Raw genomic sequence first — 19,379 nt, 5'->3', positions numbered from 1 at the left:
CTTTTGGCCAGTGGCTTGATGAATTCCCATGCTGAAACATTTTTTTTTTCTGTCTTCAAAGCCCTGGGCTCAAATGCCAGCCTCTGCGTTCAGGCTGCCAAAATCTGAAGTGAAGCATGGGGCACTACACATTAAAGGGGAGAGGTCAGAATGGCACCTTGCCCAAAAAGCACACTGTTTGGCAGAGTAAACTTACAAGAGACCGGCTTACATCAAAAGTTGCTGTGCAACCATCCCAGTGATTGGTGTCATTTGACCTTCAGTTGGAATCTCTGCTCACCCATTCCATCTGCCACTTCTTAAAGGAAGTGCCTCTCCCTCTCTTCTCCTCTCCTCTCCTCTTCCTTTTCCCAAGAACCATCCAGAAGAAAAGAAAGCTCCAAACAAGGAAAGGACTTTCAGATGGCAAATAAAGCTAGCTTCAGCCAGCACACCCCACAGCCAATATGCCTACCATTGAGGACACTGGTAAATGCAAAGGTGACATGGCTAGAAACAGTAGTCCCTACTTGAACTTCCTCCCCCTGGACTTTTCCCAACGTCTTCATGAGAAGTTTCCCATATCTTCTTTTGTCCTTCCTTTCTACGTTTTCCTTCCTTCCATTCTTCTTTCCTTCCTTCCTTTCTTTTTTCTTCCTTTCTTTTTCTTTTTTCTTCCTTTTTCCTTTCTTCCTTCCTTCCTTTCTTCTTTTCTTTCTTTCTTTCTTTCTTTCTTTCTTTCTTTCTTTCTTTCTTTCTTTCTTTCTTTCTTTCTTCCTTCCTTCCTTTCTTTCTCTTTCTCTCTTTCTTTCTTATCAGTTCAAACTAGAACAATGAATTCCTCAAGCCCACAAGAATGTGACAAGGTGTCAACAAAGCCAACCAGAAAGTTGATGTATGGCCCCCACAGCTCCTATAAATCACTTCATGGCCAAGGTTACAAAGTGTGCCAGCAGCTTGGAGCCCAGAGTGTGAGCTCTCTCCACCCTCCCACGTTCACACCCCCTGACATCTCCCCTGCCCCAGCTCTAGTCCCCTCACAGATGCTTACCTGTCAGCCCCTCCACCACCAGCTGACCTACGCAAGAGTTAAGACAAGTTCTTTTCTGTCTATGGAAAGTACCACACACATACACCGTGGAGCATGGTATAATTTAATGTGCTTTAGGGACATGTATTTACATGGCTTTTTTGAAGGCTGTCTGGAAAGTTCTTTTGAAATGTTAATTTCAAAGGTTTACAAATGGCAAAAGCACTTGTTCTTAGGTTAAAATGTGACTTAGAAAGTTTGGGTTTAAGTGATGAAATAATTTTATGGTTTCAAAAATCAGAGGCCAAAGCCAGGTGTGCAGGTTCATGCATATAATGCCAGCACTCAGGATGCTGAGACAGGAGAATATTCAATTTGAGGCTAGCACTGGGCTACATAGGATGACTATCTTCTCTCTCCTTTTCTCTCTCCTTCTCTCTGTCTCTCTGTCTTACACACACACACATGTCTTACACACACACACACCCCACAGTAGAAGCCAGAAACTATTTTGCTTTATAGTGATGCAAAGAGAAATTAAAAATCACCAATCTAAAAATCCCTCTATAGATTGTTTTTAGTTTTCATGAAAGAAAAATTGAGCATGTAGTTGTATACATGCTAAATTAGGACGCAAAAGGAAACAAAGTAAACTATGACAAATGCATAATTATCAAATAAGACATTTTCGGTCAGTTTTAACATGTCTCGATATTTGGGTAATGAATATACTATATAAATTACTAATACAAATACTCCTGAAAATACTTAATATGAATGTTTGACTAATTGTATGGCAACTAAAAATTAATTCCATGAAAATCATTATATAGTATTTCTAATTTTTTAAATTAGATGGATGCATAAATTAGATTGTATGCATAATAATGCAGACCAGGATAGCTAAATAAATAATTTGTGTAAACATGTATTCATCTGATAGATTGAACTGTAGTTACTATATAGCAAGCTTAAAGGAAAAGAAAGAACTTCAAAGTAAGTCATTTTGTTGAACATTGAAGACAACATAAGATAAAAAATTGCAAATTCACATGATAATGGCAACCATGGTCAGCCTGCTTGAACATGGTCCTATTTCTTCCCATCAAACTTTATTTTTAATCCATTTCTAAAAATAGCTGGAGTAGCAGAAATAAGCTCATGTTCTACTAACCTTGCTTTCTTCTCTAGTGTTAAAATAGTGTAAAACTAGTTCAAAGGCAAGAGCAAGTAAAAATAAAGTAAGAGCACCCTCCAAATTCGTGGTTTCGGACTGTTGGTTGATATGGACCTTAGTATTTATAAAAACAAAAGCTGAACCTATGAACATCTCTATAGCACACAGTGGTCTTCAAAACACCAAACTAATGGTTATTATGAGTTGCAAGATCTAGTGCATGTTAACAGAATAATATTGTTTAGAATAATTAGAATAATATTGTTTGCTCATTCAAAAACACAACTATTCAACTAAACGAAATAAACCTGGCATTGCCAACAAACAAAGGACGCACTGAGCCACTGTGGGTATATCTACTGAGAGGGCTTAGAGGAATAGAAGTTTCATTTAAGATTGCTATTGAATGCTACTTATGGCATGTATGTCTTCTTACTTTTTCACCTTGATGATTTAAATAAAAACAGTTCCACTGTAGCTACGGTGACAAGCTACACAGTGAGTTCTACAGCAGTGTTTCCATGAGGGAAATTTTTCTAGTTGGATAGAGGGAAGTAAGAACAGAAAGGAAGCATATGCAAGTCTGGGTGACCTTGATATTCTTGCAGGAAATGAAACTTGTAGAAAAAGCCATATCTGTTTTAAAATGTGACTCTATTTTCCTGGGATGGAACTCCAAACTGAAAAAGGGTAAGAGACCAACCATGTAAGCTGTCATAATATTCTTAAACATACTTGTGAAAATATGAGCTCTCATACAGAAATAAAGAAAGATAACTGAGTGAGGGTCATCGATTATTTCAAATTTTGTAAAAAAAAAAAAAAAGAAGCAAATAAACAAAAAAGATACCTTTCCCTGTCTTAAGAAGGCTGAGGGTAAGTCAGAGCAGTCTCACTCTGGCCAATGAAGCTGCTGAGGATCCTGTGGGTCACCCTGTACTTCCTTCTAAAAGCAACTCACACAATTTTTAGGAGTTACACCTTTAGGTAGTTTCCTTCTTAATAGAAACCTAAGCTTTCTTGCATGAGAGAACTTTGTTCTCCATAAAGAGAAGATTATTAAAATTTTCTAAAATTAGTAAAAATTATATTATAAATAAATATTATATATAAATATCTATTAAATATAAATAAATGTTATATTTACTCAATATGTCTCAGCAAGACTAACAAGCTTTCACCTAAGTGGAGGCTACATACAGCAAAGTACATGTGTTTTATATACTACCTCATACATATTTTATTTTATATTATTTAAAAGAGTTTATATTTTATAGATTATGTATTAGTTTTGGTGTCACATAAAATTGCTGTATCTTCATAGCTAACAAATGAGATCCATGTAAGTCTAAGAGATAAATTCTTACTCATATTCACAATTAGCTGATATCAATAAATAGTCCAAGACCCAAATTCAGATTCATATACAATAAAGAAAATTTAAAAGCTGGGCATCAGTGACTCATGGCCTGTAATCCTAGCTACTCAGGAAGCTGAGATCTGAGGATCATGGTTTGAAGCCAGCCCAGACAAGAAAGTATGTGAGACTCTTATCTCCAATAAACTATTCAGAAAAAGCCAAAAGAGTGGCTCTGTGGCTCAAGTGATAGACCACTATCCTTGAGCACAAAGAAGCTCAAGGAGAGATACCAGGCCCTGAGTTCAAGCCCCAGGATGAGCAAAAAAAAAAGAAAGAAAGTAAAGAAAATTGAAAAAAATTACTATAAATCTGTCCTTGTTTTATGTCACTTCATTCATTAAGCAAATAGTCTCTAAACATCTAATGTGGTAAAGTATCAGGGTAGGCTGTAAAGAGGTAGAAAATGGAATCTCATAGATTGTTTGCTGTTAATTACTACTTCAGGCTGTGTCCAATGTTACTCATCTTTGAATGAGTGAGAATTTTGAATTCCACGAAGGGGAGAAACCACATGTGGAGGCCCTGCATATTAATCATCTAATAAATGACATATCAGTATCACTATTGTACAACCATAGAGAAATACAACAATCAAGACTTGAAAACAGATCCTTAGTCTTTTGTCTTGATTACTGACAGTGATAATTTTCCAAGTATGAATATAATAAAATACAACTCGGAGTAATGCAATAGTGATCACATTTAAATATATGCATATGCATACATATGCATAACATGTATATATACATATTATACATATATACATATTATACATATACATATTATACATATATATTTCATATGCCTGATAAGACATTAACTTTCAACCAAGCTCTTAATTTTCATTATGGGAAGTTAAACATTAATTATCTCTAATATATGATTCACTGGCCAGTTTCTCTGAAGTCTCACTTCTCCTTCAGTCTATTAATATAAATACTAACCTGCACAACCAAAAGCATGCCTGACTTTATGAGTAACTATAGCAAATCCTTGCTCTCCACAAGTCTATAACTGTTGAGGAAAAATTGAACGCCCAGGGTAAATAGAGTTTAAACACCACTGAGGCTGATGCAGGACTAACTAAAGGCTTCTTTGAATCAACTGAGCTGCAAAAATATTTTTTCTCAATATATGCTGAGAGAGAGAATGAAAGCTCTTTTGCCAATAGTTGTTCTATGTGGTTTCCACAGTGCCATTCACTTCTACCATGCTTAGCATCAGAATCGAGAAGGCTCCTCGTGTGGGTATAGATACATAACTTGGACACATTCATTCCTTGGATGCTTTCTATTTCTGCACTGTAAATATGGAGATATATGACACTTATTCTCATGTGGGAATGATGTGCAGCTAAACAATCATAGCATGCCAAAATAGGCTTTACTACCAAGTATATGAAAGGTGTTACCAAGGCAGAAGGAAGTAAAAGGTCAAGAACTGAACCTTGAGAGAAGCATTAAGGTATGTTCAGATAGAGATGAGAGAAGAGATGTGAGACAACCAATGCACATTTGGGAAAGAGTGGTTGTTCTGTGCTAAGGAAGAGGAGAATGCAGCCAGTGGATGGAAGGAGGCAAGATTAGAAACTAGATCTAGTACCATATCAATATTAGAAGTTTGGGCTTCATCCCTTGGGAGAATGGCAGCCATTGAGATTTTCTGGCAGGACAGATAAGGTCTATATTTTGAAGATAACACAGTAAAGTGGGCAATGGGATAGAGAGAGGAGACTAGAGACCACATGGATAACAGTAGGGGTGTAAATAGTTTAAGTGATGGGTGATAAGGGCCTTTGTAGAGAAAGTAGTGTGAATGGGAAAAAAAGCAATCTCAAAACAGATGGCTCAGGCATATTTAGGGGCAATGAATGGCCAGTCTTTGTGAGTGCTGAAAATGGAGAAAAAAAGAGACTGGAGGATGATGGGAAACTGATGGTTCTTGCCAATATGCCAAGAATGCAGGCACTAAAACGCAGGTAGTAATTGAAGTATACATGTCAGGAAGCTAACTTATAGTGAATGCGTGGAATAAAACTATCCAAGGGCCTGTCTCAGATATAACCCTGGATATGGGAGAGAGAGAAGAGCATATGTGATTGAAGGAGCTTTCAGGAGATAGAAAACACATGAGGTCAAGCTGGGTCAGCGGGGATCTACGATGGGAAAGTATGAAACAGGAAACGGTGGCCAATGTGACAGGTATTTCAGACTAGATGTCAGGATAAAGACTAAGAAGGGTTACTTAGATTTGTTAAGTTTTTAAGCTTTTGACAACATTAAGGCATTCCCTGTGGGGGAAGAGATGAACAGAGTAAAAGCCAGATCCTATTAGACTCAGGAGTGGATAGAAGGCATGAAGGGAGAATGTTTTCCTCTGCATTCTGTTCTTTTCAGGCCATATCACAATGGTTCTGATCTCCAAAGGATGGGTTGTGTCACTTCCTTCTGGTGTGCTCAAAGACCCTCAAAACCTAAGCAAGTTCTCTGAGACTGTGTTAGAGCTTTGTAACACACGTAAGATGACTGATGGGTTACTGTGACATGAACACACAAAACAGGAAAGTTAAATATACTGTTCATAATCATAGGTTATTTCACTATTCTTGAGCTTTCCAGAAGACAAATAATTGGATGAAGTGTGAGCAGAGATTAAATTAGAAGAGATTTTTAAGGACTTGGCAGCTCATTTGACATTGTTCTGCAGAGGTGAACTCAAAGTGAACTCAAAGTGGAGTGTGTGCCCAGCAAAGGAATGGGGTGCTCTCACCAAAAGGTAAAATGGCACTTTCAGAATTACCATAGGAAAGGAACACAGTGATGGATAAAACACATTCTGCCTCATTATTTTTTTGGAGCACTCAAAAATCTCTAGAGAAGGAGCAAAAATACTACCTGGAAGCTAAGCTACAGAATCCTTACTTCTATTAATGAACTTAAATTGATTTTCCATTCCACACACTAGAAAGGAAGAAACATATAAATGGATTAGGAAAGCCAACAAGACACACTAGGGCAGGTGTCTGCAAAGACTGTCTGTTCAGGATCAGATGATATATATTTTAGACTTTACGGCTGGATGGTCTCTGTCACAGATACTCTGCTCTTGTCGTCTGAGCTGCCCTAGGCAACATAGGAACTAGTAAGTGTGGTTATATTCGGTACAACTCCTGTCAGCCCAGAAATGTGAACTTCACATTTTCAGGTCACAAAAATACTTACTGTTTTAAACAGTAAATATGTATAAGCCTGCATTAGAAAATATATATTGGGTTGGTGAAAGATACATGGCATTGTTAGGTTTTTCCTGTTTGCCCTGGACACCTGGACTTAAACAATCTATTGTCTCAGCCTGAGACTCCAGGCACCTACTAATAGGCCCATAAATATATGTTTTAAAAGTGATTCCTAAACAAGAACATTGATGTGGTAAATAAAAATATTATGTTGGCCATTCAATTGCAGCTGACAATGTGGGCTTTTGACTGAGCCTACAATATTTCTAAATCAAATCAGATTTGATTCATCATGTATTTGCACAGAAATCTTTGATAATTTTCTTTATCCTGTAATGTCTCTCATGATCTGTCACTATTGCTTAGGTTCATTGTTCATATCTACCCCAAGACAAACTTTCTGCTCGTATGGAGGCGTACCTTACATTTTTGTGCTTCCATTGATCTGCTCTTCTCACATAGCATGGAAGACCCTCTCCAGAAATTCTCCCTCAGCTGTTTAATTAAAATCTCACTCATTTTTTATGGCTCAGCCAAAGTACTATCATCTCCTTTGTAAAGCCTTCTATATTTCAGCTACTTAGGATAAGGGTCTCGTAGCTTATTATTTATAGTTTATATTTTGACAAACTATTTATAAAACCAGTACCTTATACGACCCTTATGAAGATTAAATAACAAAATAAGATGATGTTTATAATGCCCCTAGCATCTGACATACAATTGAAGTTCAAAATAAACTGATACTGTATTGTAAATGCATTTACAATAGATCATAAGTTCTTGAAACTAAACACCGTGTGTGTGAGTGTGTGTGTGTGTGTGTGTGTGTGTGTGTGTGTGTGAACTGTAGAGCTTGAACTCAGGGCCTGGGCACTGTCCCTGAGCTTTTGTACTTAAGGCTAGTGTACTGCCACTTGAGCACCAGTTTCACTTCCTGCTTTTTGGTGATTAATTGGAGATAAGAGTCTCACAGACTTTTCTGTCCAGGCTGGCTTCAAACCACAGTCTTCATGTCTCAGCCTGAGTAGCTAGGATAATAGGTAGGATCCACAGGCACCCAGCTTTAAGAACCATACTCTATTTAACTGCACACAAATCAACGAATGACTTGCAAGCATACTATGTTAAGTGCTCATCAAATGTATATTAAGTGTAATTTGCATATTGAACACTAATTTTTTTACAAAGCATTTCCAGTACTCTTAATGCGAAAGGTAAGCTTAAGAAGGGTTGAAAAGCTGTTAAGATTTTTACAAATTTTCTAATTGTGTTGGGCGCATGGTGCAAGGAATGCCAAGCTTTGGAGATGAACAGGCTTGTGATCAAGATTCAGTTTTATTATTTTCTGCTTATATGTAAAAGATATAGATAGATAGATAGATAGATAGATAGATAGATAGATAGATAGATAGAATTTCTGGTACTTAATTTCTTTGTTTATAAATCCAACAATAAATCCATCCATGCATTTTAAGGCTGAATTTGGGGGGTCATCTAGAACAATGCCTTTAATAAATTGGATTCAGAATGTGTTTAAATGCCTCATTTAAATTATCTACATTATAATGATGCTCTAAATAGTTCAAGTTCAAATGAAATGCAAACAATACGTCTTAATTATTCGTTTATAAATATAGAAAGCAAGCTGCATTCTCTAGCCTTTTTTGTGGGAAAGATCCAGATAATGGAAAGTGGTTCACTATGGTCCCTAAGGAATGATTCTGTGGACAAATTCCTCTTTGACTTTTCCCTGATAATCTTAGCCAATAGCAAGAGGGGTGTGTGAATGATATCAGAGTAGACTTGAGGTTCCACTTCCCTGTGAGGTAGAATTTTAGGAACTATAATAGCTATCATCTGCTGGGTAATTCCATGTCATTTCCATTTCCCAGTCATTCCTGTCATCTTTCTGGGTTGCTCTTCCACCACTTTTTGCTCTAATCTTGCTTAGATTTATAAAGGCACATGATGTTGATAATACAATCTCATGCCAAGTTAGATATATGCTGAAGCTCCCACAAAAAATTAATCAAAATTAATCAAAGCCTAGTTTAGTATGGAATGAGCCAGAACCTTACAAAACAGTTTCCTAGATGCACTCTTGTTAATCTTTCCATAAATCTCTATATTTCAATATTTCATATTAAATTTGTCTCTGATCAAGAATGTGTAAAAACTTGGCAATGACAATGCCTTAAAGCACATAATACCAAAAAGAGGATAATAAATTTGACTCATATGTAATGTTCTTGTAGCCTGGACAGCACTAGAATTTATAATACGATAGTGCTTATATTTGAGGTTTTGGCACAAATTCTTAATTTACTTTTCAACCTTAATTTCCATCATTTCACTATTCAATTAAAAGAAAATCAGGCCAGGCAAGGTAAAGTACTTATCAAAAAGCATAGGCAGGAAGATGATTGGTCTGAGGCTGGTTCCCCAGCAGAAAAGACCCTTTCCAAAAAATAAACAAAGGGAAAATGGTTTGGAGGTGTGGCTCAAGTGGTAGAGTAAATGAGACCTTGGATTAGCACCTCAGTGCTGGGGAGGGGGAGGATAGTAACCACTAAAAAGCACTAACCACTGGCTCTGGTAGCTCATGCTTGTAACCCAAGCTACTCAAGACGCTGAGATCTGACAGTCGTGAATCAAAGCCAGCCTGAGCAGGAAAGTCCATAAGACACCTATCTCCAATTAACCACCAGAAAACCAGAAGTGGTGCTATGGTTCAAAGTGGTAGAGCACCAACGTTGCACGAAAGAGCTTAGAAATGAGATTGGGCACATTCAGGGTGGTATGTAATGAATGAATGGATCAAGAAAATGTGGTATATATACACTATGGAATTCTACGCTTCCATTAGAAAGAATGGCATTACCCTATTCATAAGAAAATGGAAAGACTTGGGAAAACTTATAGTAAGTGAAGTAAGCCAGACAAAAAGAAACATAGGTTCCATGGTTTCCCTCATTTGTAACAATTAGAATGTGCGTGTAAATGTACAAGTAAACCTAATGGGTAGTAAAAGACAAAAAATTGCCCTTGGATGTGATAAATTAAATAAGACTCTAAACATTCACACAGTGGGACCAAAGAAAGATATTCTTAGGAGAGGATCATAACAGCTCAATAGCGATGTACATATGATCATATAAAATGACGCTTATTTGAAATGAACTCCAAAAAATAGAAACAGGAGGTATTTTATTTCACTTTTTGTGGGTTTTTTGTTTTTCCCCCCTTTTGTTGCTACGTTTTACTTCTATACCTTTTGTCTTGTGTGTAAGCTTATTTGATTTGGGGAGGTGAAGGGAAAGCACATAAATGGTGGTACAAAGGGTGAACTAATTCAGCAGTGGTACTCTTTAGACACTATGTTTAAAATGAACTACACAACTTGTAGGGAGGTCAGGAGGGAAAAAACTAGGAGAAATCAAAGGAAGAGGTAACACTGTTCAAAAAGAACAGGGACAGCATCAAGGCCCTGAGTTCAATAAAAGCACTAATCACCTAGTTGACAACTCATTAATATTAATTTGAGCACTTCCAGTAGCGGGGATTTCGCAAAAGGGATCAGTAGAAATAGTCAAGGCTGATAACATCCTTGTTTGTCTGCCATCTCATGATTCTAAAACCACCTTTTAAGGAATCCCAAAGCAGACAAGAACTGAGAAGAAAATAGCAATTACCTATTTATTATCTATAAAAAGAAACTCTTGTTAGTTTTTCTCCATCTCAAAGTAAATGATGAGTTGGGCACAAATGATGTGATTCATTGCCTCAGTCCTTTTCCTTTTCATGTTTTGACACCACCAAGCCTGGAAGTAACCTAACCCCTAGATCATAATGGGCCACTGTCAGGATAATACTTTTCATACTCTGTGCAATCACCTACCACTCAGAGAAGCTCTTTGACATGGTCTCAACATTAAGAACAAATGAAAATGGCATCTGGAGGGAGAAAAATGAAGCCAGAACAAAGAAATAGGAAACATGAAACTATGAGATCAGGTACTTATCTGTGCTGCAAAGTGAAGAAAGCTTCAGACTCAAAGAACTTAGCAATTGAACCAGTGGTTTCCTCTTGATACCTCACTGTCACAAGAGATCCTTATGTTTTCAGTGGCATTCAACAGATTTGCCCTTTTTAGTGAGTCTAGCAGCAGAGTGTTCCTTCTCAGATGCAGAGATTATTTTGTGAGCAACATTGGATGGAAAAGACTCAGAAAGGAGCGAACATCTTTAGAAAAAGATGTTTGTGATATCTGTTGCCATTTTGAACTTTGGTGATGACAGAGTGGAAAACTGAACTTGAGTTAATGTAGCAACATGGTGCCTAAAGTCCAACAGCCATTCAAGCTCATGGTAAATATTGTTAGGAAGAGTCCAACAAACAACAGGAGAATCTTGTGGTGATATAAGAACCTGGCCCTCCACCTACTTTCAAGTCTTATGCAAGTGACTATATATATATATATGTGTGTGTGTGTGTGTGTGTGTGTGTGTGTGTGTGTGTGTGTGTACACACACACACACTTATATTCAAAGCCAGGTGCCGGTGGCTCACGCCTAGCTATTCAGGAGGCTGAGATCTGAGCATCACAGTTCAAAGCCAGTCTGGGCTAAGAAAAGTCCCTGCGAGACTCATCTCCAATGAACCATTAGAAAACCGGAAGCGGTAATGTGGCTCAAAGTGGCAGAGTGCTAGCCTTGAGCAAAAGAGTTCAGGGACAGGGCTCATGCCCTGAGTTCAAGCCCCATGACCAACAAAAATAATAATAATAAAATTTAAATATATAAATTTATGCATTCAAATCTTTTCCTTACTCCCCTCAGAACTCCGCCCAAACTTCTACAGGCAGCCTCCCAGTACTGACTAATAGCTCACGCCTCAACTCTGTGTCCCCACAAGACTCATATCCTCCACTTTTACACAATTTGAACTTGGCAGAAGTGTTCTTTGGTTGATTCATGTGAGCTCTGTCCAACTGATTTGTCAGTATCATGAGGATAGAGTTTCCGTCTTCTCTTTCCTTCATGTGCTCTCAGAGCCATTAGTCCTGAAGCTTAAACATAATAAACACTCACTAAGGGAAGACTGGCCAGCCAATTCTGATGACTCTTACTCAGATACCACTCCAAGTGTGCTGGTTCCTGGCTCTCCCTCTCCAAGATTAAGTTCCTAGAAGTTCCCCTTCCTGATTAGGCCTCCAGATTTTCATGTTGCCTTCCTATCCCAAAGCAAAGATGTTCTCAAGAAAGCAAGTAAAACAAAGAGTGATGAGCCCATGGGGGTTCAACTTCTGCTCCTCCCCAAAGCAAGTGACCGTTTCCATACAGTTTGTGCCATTAGTTAGCTACAACCTGAAACACAGTTAAGAAAAATGACAGGCAACTTTTTTTTAATCATTTTTGGAATCCAATTATTTAACTCAGCTAAGAAGTTTCATGCATTTCTCTTCTTTTCTTTTTTTCAGAAACTCCCTATTTTCTCCTTACTATTTTTTTTGGGGGGGGTCCTGTCGTGGGGCCTGAACTCTGGGCCTGGGCACTGTCCCTCAGCTCTTCAGCTCAAGGCTAGCGCTCTACCACTTGAGCCACAGCGCCACTCCGGCTTTTTCTTTTTGCTTATGTGGTGCTGAGGAATCGAACCCAGGGCCTCAGGCATGCAAGGCAAGCGCTCTACCACTGAGCCACCTTCCCAGCCCCTCCTTAATATTTTTTTTTCAAGTATTTAAAAGCCAAAAGCCACAATTGATTGCCTCTTCTCCATCCTCTCTCATTTCTACAGAGAAAACAGCAGCGGAATAAGCAAATTGACTCAAAAGGGTTAAGAGCACACAATACCAACCAATGCTGAAATATGTTATATGAGATACACACACATAGATAGATAGATAGATAGATAGATAGATAGATAGATAGATAGATAGATAGATAGATAGATAGATAGATAGATGTGCATGGATGTGTTGATACATGATACATGTATTTGTACGTGCATTTGTATGTATATGTATATGAAGTTATCAGTGCTAAGAATGGCTGCAATATTACTTACTTTGACTGCTTTCTAAATTTTGTGATAAAGAGAGGTAAGTGAAAGTGGTAGAGGTCATATTGATTTTAATTTGTACCTTAGAAATAGTCACACAGGTATTACCACAAGAACAGTTACAATACATCACATCTACTTTCCAATTCTTATGACACCTGCAATTACATTTGGGTGTTGTTGTATTTTATAACAAAAGATGAAACATACTTAGCTCCTCACTCTCTCCTCTTATCTATACCCACTACAAGGAGGCTCCTTCTTTTCAGTGTGAGCTCTAAAAAAATCACAGGTGGCCTTCTCCATCAAACCCATCCAAACTATCTCATCTAAAGTAACCTCTCCTATGGGCTGGAATATCATTTAATAGTAGAGTGCTCGCCTAGCAGGAGTGAGGAGTGAACTTGAACTGACAGCACTTCACAAAAGTAAGTACATAATTAGAAATAGCAAAGCCTTTTTACACCAACCCTGGAGATCATACTAATTTGAGTCACTTTTCTTTTTAGCTCTGCCTTAAATTAACAGCTTTGTTTTGTCTTTCTTAAAAAAGCTAAGCCATTACTTAGAATTCTATTCTAGAATGTAAGAGCCATGAAAGTGGACTTGAACTGCCAATCAGCACTCTCCAACATCTAGCAGAGAGTCTAGTATTAGCAAGGTTGTGAAGCGTATTAGCTGAGTGAGTAAATAGTTATCTGTCTTCTGATCATGTTCAGTTTCCATTTTTTTCTCATAGGTATGAGAATTATTTTTCTCTCTAAAAGACAGGTCCAAACTCATTGAACACAGGAATAATGTAATGATCTATTTGGCATGATTCCTAGAGTTCACAAATTTTTATTCTCTATCATTTTAGCCAGTCACTATAATCTGAATAGTATTGAAAAAATTTAGAAAACATCAGTATCCTCCTATGAGTAACCTCCAGCTTTGATATTGGAGAAACAGAGACAATGGCACTCTAGTGCATTCTGTGTCACATTCCAATTCAAAGTTGAAAACTTCTGAAAGTATGATTATGACACAATGCTCTTGTTAAAACAGCAGTGATCGGGGCTGGGAAGGTGGCTCAGTGGTAGAGCGCTTGCCTTGCATGCCTGAGACCCTGGGTTCGATTCCCAGCACCACATAAGCAAAAAGAAAAAAGCCGGAAGTGGCGCTGTGGCTCAAGTGGTAGAGCACTAGCCTTGAGCTGAAGAGCAGAGGGACAGTGCCCAGGCCCAGAGCTCAGGCCCCACGACTGGACCCAAAAAAAAAAAAAAACAGCAGTGATCATATTCTAGTACATATATGCTCATTTATCATACAGTACTTTATGCCTGCTTATAGTTAAAAAAAGGTCACACTCATGAATTCAAACAAAAACACACTAATGTGCAAAAGAGCTAACATGAATTCAAGGGATCAAAGCATTTCTAATCAAAGTTAAGTAAGATAAGAAATACAGGTCGCCGGCAGTTTTATGCTGCATGGCTGTGAATACTACACAAATAATGCTAAGGAAAATTTACTCTTCATGCTAAATGGAAACACAAATCATTCACAGTGTGTCCTAGGTGAAAGGATTAGGTTAGCATTGCAACACTAATGTGAAAGCTATGCAGTCAGTCCATTTTTATGCTATGTCGAATATTTCCTTGTTTTAAGGAAAACCATGAACACAGAAAAGCTTCTGTTTCTTGCCAAATGCAAGGTGAATGTGGACTATTTATAACATAGTGAACAATGGTAACACAATGGAAGGGCTCAGAGGGGCACAAGAAAGAGTTATTTTCCTAATAATCATAATTCCATTTCTGGCTACATAACTTTTCCTGTATAACACTACCCAACACTTGGGCCACTATCACTATTCAAAACTTGGACCAAATATTATCATCTTGGCTGCTATGTGACATTTTTTTCAAATCTCTTAAAATACCTCACTTAAGCTTGCTTTTTCTGCAAAGTACTTACCCACTCTCTGGGGTGTTAGATGAATTTAGAATCCTAGAGTCCATGGAGTCTAAGCCTGGTTAGCAGGTTGGAAGCCAATAAGCACAATGAAAATGGGCTCTACTTAGTTACCATGGATACCGCAGATATAAAGGATTCCTATGCGTGGTACTCATCAACTACTACTAGCACAGAATCCCTCATGCTGCCTGGACCTAAATATGGTCATAAATGTTTACTGCATGTACATAATATCCATGGAACTGGTCCGAGACTGCAGAGCCATAGTACGGAAAACAATGTGTTTCCTTCAGTGTTTGGGGTATCCTGTTTTCCATCTGGAGAAATTAAGGTTTTGTTTTGCAATTAGCTTTGCAGAATCAAGCATTTTTGCTAGATTGACTGCCTCATCAAAACCAGGCATATTTTTAAGATGCAATTTAAGTGCCAAACCAGCTCACCTAGAAACTGAGCCTTACAAAAGGCTTGAACACCCGGCGTTGCTCATTCCATGTGTACGTTAGAACTTCTGCAGTCCTACACAAACTCCTCCAGGAGACCAGGAAGACTGGCAGAGTGAAATTCCTGGCATTCTCAACACTCACTGTTCTATTCATGTGAAAATCTTCCATATCATTTCTTGTGAATGAATAAAAAATTACAATGCATTTACTCATCATCAGATCCATGCAGAGGATATTGCCATGATTTTTTTAATCTTTGAAATCTAATGATCCATGAAGTCATGGCAGTTGGTCTGAACACATGGAGACATTTTATTCTTCTTTACAGATCTTTACCTCATACTTCAGAAAATGGGTGGAGCCAATTTCTGGGACCAGGTCTTGCACTTGTGTCTTGTTTTGGACTAATGGTTGTAGTAAACCAACAGACATGCTCCAACTTATAATGTTAATTGTACAACAAAACTTTGATGGAAAATAATATGTCACTAGTTGTGACAATAATCTAGACTAAAATGGGTGATCCCTATTTTTATTTCTCTGCTCTGTTGATTAGCATCCTCAAAACTTAGGGTTTAACACTGCTTTTGATGTACCTCAATGTTTTTACCAATTTAGGAGACGCCAATGCAAACGAAGCAGGTATGAAATTGTCAAATATAATATTCTGAGACAAACAACTTATGGTGTTTCCTAAACTCAGTACTCCATGGTTGACACACACTGAAATATTACATTACAATGTAAGATATCCATCCAACATACAAGATTTGCCACTTGGAACTCTGTCTTGTCATCCTAGGTAGCAAATATTATTTCTTTAAATGATTCTTTTCTTTAGTCAACCATTGACACATGCACTTTTTTCCTAATGATGCACAGAAAAATTTTCCCTAAGTAGACACATCTCTTTCCAATTGTGCAGAAAAGCCTGACACCAGGTTATTGAACATCATGCTCCACAGCTTCATCTTTGAAACAGTCTATATTTTATTACCTTTGAAGATATATTCCTGACATCTGCTTCCAGGTCTACTTCCTATTTTGCAGTCTTGTTGAAGGCAGTAGCCATGCTAATGTCATTTATATTTATGTCTCTAAGTATTGGATCCAAGAGATTAGCAGCAGCAGCAACAATTCCTCAGGGTCCAAAAATTAATGACATAACACAGTGGAAGTACTTTATTTTTTTTAAAAAAAAACCTTCTTATTATAGAGTTTTAAGTAATCATTTTGTGAGAATAACTTGAGGGACCTAGCCACATACACTATTTTTTCCCTAACTATTTTATAACACTCTTCTGGGTTTTGAAGAAAATGAAACTGATAAGCAAAGGTATAACCTGTTCAAAATTTATCAGTACGCAGAAAATGGATAAAGCCATGAGTAAGACATTAACAAGGTAAATTCATGATCTAGAGTCAGAGAATCTACCTCTGATGAGTTCAAAAACTAGCTGGAGTAAACTGGACCTGTAAGGTAAACAATTTTAAGCAATTGGAAGTGGGAGTTGGGAATCTTATGTAAAAATAAAGGTTAAAAAAAACTGTCCATGTTATATAGACTAGGGAGGTGTCATTGTTTTTGCATTTTACAAAGCTGCAGGGGAATGGTAAGCCAAGAGCCAAACAGTTCTATTTATGTGTTCTGAAAAGTTTATGAATTATTTAGTTACTACATAGGAGCCATTTGGCAATGCTAGACAGGAGAATGATTGACAAAGTAATGACAAAAGAATAAACTAAAAGTGGCCCAGGAACACACATATAACAAGATTAGGGGCAGTTCAAGCTGTGCCTATAAAGAACACTCAGATTGCAGGTGAGGTGAACACACAATTTATCCACACACTAGGCCAAGGTGCCGGCTGAAAATACACACCCTATAAGTAAACCTGGTAGAGGAAGGAAAGAAATGGAAAGAAAGTTGAGGGCTTGGCAGAACCAGATGCCTTAGCTTGTTCTTTATTTCTTTTAGTACAGGCCAATGTCCTATAATTCCCTGTAATTTTTGATATCCTCCCACCATGTCTGACCTATAATTGGTGCTGTATAAATATGGAGTCATCTTAGCTAATGACAGATTAAAAATGGTCCCCAGCCTTAGTAAATTCTGCCCAGATTTCTTCTTAAGATCAAAGGTGGTAGTATTCCATGTTTATCAAGAGTTTCTTTTCTTTTTTGACTTTTAAGAATGTTCCTAGAGGGGCTGGGAAGGTGGCTCAGTGGTAGAACGCTTGCCTTGCACGCATGAGGCCCTGGGTTCGATTCCTCAGCACCACATAAGCAAAAAGAAAAAAAAGCCGGAAGTGGCTATGTGACTCAAGTGGTAGAGTGCTAGCCTTGAGCTGAAGAGCTGAGGGACAGCACCCAGGCCCAGAGTTCAGGCCCCACGACCTGACCCAAAAAAAAAAAAAAAAAAAAAGAATGTTCCTAGAAAAACCTTTAAGAATCTATATAAAAATAATTGTATAGCCAGCTGATTAAGATGAGTAGTAGAAATGCTACTGATTCTTTTAAAAGACTCAGAAAGAAAGATGATGGGTAAATGTAATTCTTTGGGATGGACTTTTTGTAGGTTTGTGTTAATGGGTTCCCCTTATTGCAATATGTAGTATACTTTTTTAAACCTTGGAATGTTGAATAACATTCTGTACACAGTTATCTGTGAATTACTCTCTTGTGGATCCACTATGTAAAGGAATAAATATAAGGAGGCCTGTTAAATGTCAGAAAAAAAACAAATCAAAGAAGTACAGCAAACCATTACAAGGGTAGGTCTCCCCTCTCCTTTCATTTCTTGCAGCAATTTATTGTAACAGAAAAAAATTATGATCACAAAATGGAAGTCTATTCCCTTCAGATGACATGTGAATATTATTTGCAGTGAATAACAGAAATTAGTATTTCCAAATATGTCACTGAGTTCAACACTTTTAAGCCTCAAACCAAAGTAGGAGTTACTGAATCAAACTTTGTTGTATTTTTTTCTCCCTCCTACGTCTGAAAGAATAGTTGAGAACTATAAAACCAGTCATAAGACATATGGAAGACTGAGAGATGATTCAAACAATCTGACTTACACTTGTATGTATTCACAGTCGATTTCTTGAATTAGTATATACCATTGGAAACTGCATCAACCCATAAAAATAACTCATACACCTATTATGTTTTTCCATTTTAAGCTTATAATAGCAATAACGACCTCAGCAAAAGACATTTCCTTGGAATTAATGGCTGGCTGGGAGGCAGAGCCAAGGGCCACTGGTTCCTCCCAGCTGGTCATTAATCCTCAGGAAATGCCTGCTCCTCCATCATTATTGCTAAAGCACCATTACAGAAAATTCTCACAGTTCGAATATATGGAAATTTGAGGCTATTTTACAAGCCCATGGTATTCATGTGAGTTAATAGGCCACCACTGAGCACAGAGGACATAATTATCAAAATGACAGAAGGGAAAATACTGCTCTCCCAGGACTATAAGATTATAGGAAATGGGGACTAGCCTTATGGGATGAGGTATATTTGAAGCTAAAAGACATTAATTTAAGTGGAGATTTAGAATCACATATATAAAAGTTAATAAAAGACATAGCAATCCATTCCCATTACACAGTTCTGAAAATATTTTGGAAAGGTACAAATGAAGGTTATATGAACATTTCATCCTAAACTGATCAAAAACTCTTAAAGAGAATGGATGGGGAAGATCTATACAATCTTTTGTATCTTTGTATCTTTCCAGGGAAGTCTGGGAACCTGAACTGATCTGATAGTGCTAAGTGAATACAGTTTATTTTTAATTTTTATTTAAAATGTGTATACATATACTCTATAAAGTACTATATGTGAATATTGTTTCTACAATTTATGATTGCAGAAACAAAAAAATCTTAAAGTTCTGTCTGTCTTACCTGGATGCTTGGCACATACAAACATCTAGGGAACCTGAAGACAAAATAATTTTTTAAAAAAATACAATGCTGGTATTCTGAAACATAAATTGTAAAAATGCTTTTAATGGCTTCTAAATTAAAAATGAAAATTAGATGTTTTCTGGTCTATTCAT

General features: G+C 37.4%; 1 protein-coding gene across 1 annotated transcript in view; it reads right to left on the bottom strand.

The window, feature by feature from the left end:
- Hmga2 (high mobility group AT-hook 2) overlaps positions 1-19,379 on the bottom strand; it is a 107,306-nt gene that overhangs the window by 54,147 nt on the left and 33,780 nt on the right. The window lies entirely within an intron of this gene.

This window comes from Dipodomys ordii, unplaced genomic scaffold (assembly GCF_000151885.1).
Source record: "Dipodomys ordii isolate 6190 unplaced genomic scaffold, Dord_2.0 Scaffold3, whole genome shotgun sequence".
Taxonomy (NCBI): Eukaryota; Metazoa; Chordata; class Mammalia; order Rodentia; family Heteromyidae; genus Dipodomys; species Dipodomys ordii.
Note: the sequence above shows the minus strand (reverse complement) of the source record. Positions and strands in the feature narration are given on the sequence as shown.